General features: G+C 36.9%; 1 pseudogene; it reads left to right on the top strand.

Annotated features, from left to right (window-relative positions):
• The first annotated feature begins 1830 nt into the window (after positions 1–1830).
• LOC117215227 lies at positions 1831–3806 on the top strand (annotated as a pseudogene).
• The last annotated feature ends 1572 nt before the right edge of the window (positions 3807–5378 follow it).

The following is a 5378-nucleotide window of genomic DNA, read 5'->3' as shown; positions in this document are numbered from 1 at the left end:
ACTCAACGACTTTGCTAGTACTTTTTGAAACATAAAGTTAGTTTTCAATTAACACTTATACTAGAGGCGGAATTATAAATGCAAAATAATTGATAATACTAATTTATAACTACCTAATTATTAGTATCTTAAAAAATATATTTATACAAAAATCACGATAATCATGAAAATGGGGAAATCCTATATTCTCGAATCAACTCACAATTTATTTTGTATATTAATTAGATTCCGCGCTCATCAGTACGTACTCACTGGCGACATCGAGAAAATGTATCGGCAATTCCTCGTACGACCAGAGGATCGGAAATATCAAAGGATATTATGGCTCAGCGCGAGTGGAGAAACAGAAACATATGAGCTTAACACCGTAATACTCTTATCATAGAAATAGAAGCAGTCCTCAATTCCCGCCCGCTAACTCCTATCTCCACCGATCCAAATGATCTCCTAGCCCTCACTCCCGGACATTTCCTCATTGGCGATTCATTAATGTGCTTACGTGATCGAGATTTCAGAGACATTCCATCGAACCGACTCTCCAAATGGCAGCATATCCAACCGCTTAAACAACATTTTTGGAACCGCTGGCATAAGGAGTATTTGAACGAGCTAACCAACCGCAATAAATGGAGCAAGGGTGGACACGGCATCCAAAAGGGCACAATCGTCATCCTCAGAGAGGACAACGTTCCCTCCATGCATTGGCCTCTGGGCCGAGTTATCAAGGTTCATCCAGGCGCCGATGGTGTCATCCGGACAGCTACAGTTCAGACGGCAAAGAGCATTTTGGATCGGGGCGTCAAACGGCTTGTCCCACTGCCAATTCAACCCGATCTCGAGAAACCCGAACAACTAGCCACCGAGACGAAATAAGATGGGAACTTCAACCACACCTCCCTAGTTTGATCGGTACCCTCTCAACGGGGTTAGGTTGAGAATGTTACGCCATGCGGCTTACCATAGGTCATATTCTTAACTATCGATCGCGGCACTATAATGTCGCAGACGGATCGTCGCGTCTGCCCGGCAAACAAACATTGTAGTGGCAAGCGCGTGGTTCATTAAGCAGGGCGACTTCCAGAAACGTCGACTCGTGGCCCGTATTTTACCTCGCAGTAAAAGAATGTGGCGTGATCCGAACGTAGTGGGGGTCGCCTTCCAGAAAAAACGAAAAAAATCGAAAGGCGTTCAGAACTTTTCGAGAAGTCGAACCGTCAACACATGTGGTATGTCGCGCATTACTTATCAACCAAAACGCAGTTACATTTTTTTTGTTCCTTTTATATCTTTCTAGTTAATAAGTTGTTGAAATAAACATTAATTTATTTGTGTTAATTCTGTGGAATTTCATTGAACTACCCTTATTATCATAATCGAAATAAGGGGATCGATCAGTTCGTGGCGTCGATTATTTAATCGTAACGGGAACTTACAACTCTCGTTGACGTGCTATCTCGCGATCGCGTCTCTCCGCGAACGGTCGAAACAAAATGATTCACTAAAAACTGTCCTGAATTCCTCAGAATTTATTTACCGCAAAACTGACAAAGTGTTTATTTAAAAAATGAGGTTGAAGGTAGTCCTTTTCTTTCATTTCATTCATTTTCATTTTCTTTCTTAAGTATGGCTAACACAATATCTAATCAATTAAAATTTTATATTTTCACGTGAAAAGTTTCTTTAGATAATTATTATCAACATGATGACTAACTCTTACGGATTAATACGTGTCTGTAGGGCAATCCGGTGGACTTGATCGGCTTTTTACTTCGAAAGTTGAGTAATCGGTGTCGCTTTCTTACGCATCTTTGAACTGCATAAATGTTTTAAAATTGTTTGATCCAGAATGTACCACACCGGACAATCAAGAAGGCAGGTGCCTTGACTACAGAAAATGTAAACCTCTGCAAGAAATATGGCAGATACAGTACCGTACAGCCACCGATTTTTATAGACGATCAGTGTGCAGATACCAGGGCAATGTTACGATCGTTTGCTGTCCGAACGATCCAAACAAAGAGAAGAGAGAAATTTTAATAAAAACTGTGTATAAGTATAAGGCTTTGCGACCACCATACCGTGGTTTTAGCAACGTCTCTCATACCAGGGTGGTCGATGAACTTGGTACGTTTTATGTCTTTCTTTCCGATTAATAATAAGCCATTTACTGCAAATAATGAACTTTAAAGGCATTAAACAGCACATCAATGTACATTTCAATTAGACTAAATAATAATGCTATGATTTTATCGGTAGTAACTTTACTTATTAACTTGAATTATTTCTTTCTTTTACTTCATGTTAGGAAGAGTATCTTTTTGCTTGAAATAAAAAATTGATATAGGAGTAATAATATGGATAGAGATCAAAAACTGTTAGGGCAGAAATTACACGTTTGAACTTTATAGTTCAGTATAGTACAAATAGAAATTATATAGAATCATTTAATAATTTGTATTCCACTGGAATAAAAATTTAATTTCTGTCTTTATCAAATCTCTATTTCAGAGTATTTGTACGTATGTACTTATCGTCTGCTGTATGATCGAATATCAAATAGGTAATAATCGTTGTTACTCGTTATGTGAGAAAAAATTATGTATATTCACAACTATGACTATTGCATTTTAGGCGCTTGGCCATGGATCGCTGCATTAGGTTTTTGTAATCCCAGAAACCCAGACAAACCACTATGGAAGTGCGGAGGGTCCCTGATATCGGCTAGGCATGTTTTGACCGCAGCACATTGTGCACATATGGGTGGAATAGAAAACATACACAATCATAATATTGCCATTCTTAGATTGGTGGAGGAGGTGCCATTTTCGAGTAAGTCCTCAAATATATATATATATATATATATGCTATTGAGTATTACTGAAGTATCATATCCTGAAATTTCTTACTGTACACATATATTGTGTCATAAAGCGTGTACAATTCTTTCTCATACTTTTGGTCATTCGTTTCCTGCATTTTCATTTATTTTTTTATTTTTCAGGGTACGTATATCCCATTTGTACGGAAGAGCCCCTACGAAAGAACAACTTCGTCGGCTATAACCCCCTTGTTGCTGGATAGGGAGCATTAAGGTATAGTAAGTGATATCAATTTTATAATAAAATTAAACAGTTCCAGTCTTAAATATCTTTCTTATTTTCTTCGTAGGACGACCACGACGTAATGCATTAATGGAAGTACAAATGCCAGTGATTAAGAACGCCGAATGCAAAATAGCTTATTCCAAATTTCCTAATGCACCTGATATCACTGACGGTATAATATGCGCCGAACATGCTCAGGGTGAGAGGATTCTTGTACGGTAATTAAGTTACAGAGTTACTACAAACTATACGGTATCTGAAGACACGTCAATTCGAATTAACATCAAATCGACGTCTTAAACATTAAAAATAATAGATAAACACAATTCAATAGTTTTGCCCACTTCTCACACCTCGTTATGGTATTTAATCTAATTTCCTTCTAATCTTAGTTTTGCTCAAAATACATATAACATGTACATTATAAATTGGAGTATTTCAATACACAAATCAATAGAAGATTATTACTGTATATAAGTATAATTTCAATACAATTCGATCGATATATTTCAGTATCTTTGATTAAAAATTTAACGATCCTTTCAGGCTGACCGCGGCGGACCACTGCTGATACAACATGAATGAACCTCGTATTTAATAGGTATTGTGTCTTATGCTTATAAGTGCGACACAGCTGGGTATCCCAGCGATTACACTAGGGTCACATCGTACCTTGACTTCATTCTCCAAGCGATGCAATAATATGATATTACTGTTCCATAAACATTATTGTGTAAAAAACGTAAAGTTGGATTTTCTTGTTGTGGAGATAAGAAACAGCTCAAATTTACATTGTTTTGTACGTTACAAATTATAGGCTTAAAATGTACGAAATGTAACTTTGAAACGACACTAATTTTTTACGCACGATAAACCTCCACGACTTAGGTATGTAAAGATGATAAACGTATATTAATTCTATTAATTTGGTAATAATAAACCAACTTTCTGAGAAGTTCTGTAAATTTCGTTTCTGTTGTATCAAGAGAATAATGGAATATTCCACTTAGATCGTATACTTCTTGTATGTACATACAAAATTTTCCGGCTAATCTAAAACACTTCATAAGATAGAGAGCTTCTGGAAATTCGGACACAGAGAGTACATGAAATACAAGATAAGTCTCGTGTCTTTCAAAATTATTTTTTATTCGCTAAAAACATCCTGTGTACTCATGCAATCACATGCAACCTCGAAACTTCACTTATTTTTTATCACTTTCCAATTCAATACACTGTTTCTGCATTTTTGACTATATGTAAGAGAAATTTCCATTCAGCCAAAGGTGTACTTACAGATTATAGATTCCTATACGACTCTCGGTAAAAATTTATCCGCACTCCAGATAGTTAAAACTTCTGTCGACCGTATTGATCCATCTGCACTCTTCGTATGACGTCAATATCTGTTCAGTGCTGCTGCGTAGGTTTCATTGTGTTACGTCAATTCGTTTGTGACCGTTGCGCGAGTAATGGCGCTTTGCAATGGTGATTTGCAGGAAAACAGTGCAGGATGCTGTGATTCGTTTCTTGTGGTCGGAGGTTATGTTTGATGCCTATATTTATCAAAGATTTAATGCACATTATGGAGAAAGTGTTTTGTCACGAAGTGTGTTTGAATGGGCACAAAAGTTCAAAGAAGATCGCACAAGTGTTATGAAAAAACAGCTGGACGCCCGTCCACATCCACGATGACAACATTGAACGTGCTCATGAACTTATGCTCTATGGAATAGACGAGTGACACTGGATAATGTGGCAAATCATTTGCAAATCAGCCACGGCTCTGCTTATGCAATAGTGCACGACAGATTTGGGTTTTAAAAAGTTTGTGCGAGATGGATGCCGAAAAAGCTGATGAAAAGGTGAAGACGACGATGCATTCGTGGTTCGCAGCTCAGCCCAAAACATTTTTTAATGAGAAAATACGAAGATCCTTCAGCAAATGGACAAAGTGTATACAGAAATTGAGTGATTACGTCAAAAAATGATGTATGTCTTTTTTGACAATTGCTTAAAATAAATTCTACACCGACAGAGGGGGTAACTTTTTACTCACCCTCGTAAGACACTTAAATTTCCAATCTATTATGATGAATAAAAGAGCTTATACTATTAAATCTAATTGTATTTTGTTGCATGAGAGTACAAGTGTATGTGATGTACATTACCTTTATATCCCCTTGAACGCTTCAATATTGCGCGTATATACTATATTTTGTACAGCTTCTATAAAATTTTGTATGTTTGTTTAGGCTGTTAATCTAGAGGCTG

This window comes from Bombus bifarius, unplaced genomic scaffold, assembly GCF_011952205.1.
Source record: "Bombus bifarius isolate JDL3187 unplaced genomic scaffold, Bbif_JDL3187 scf7180000009455_frag, whole genome shotgun sequence".
In the NCBI taxonomy this organism is placed as follows: domain Eukaryota; kingdom Metazoa; phylum Arthropoda; class Insecta; order Hymenoptera; family Apidae; genus Bombus; species Bombus bifarius.
Note: the sequence above shows the minus strand (reverse complement) of the source record. Positions and strands in the feature narration are given on the sequence as shown.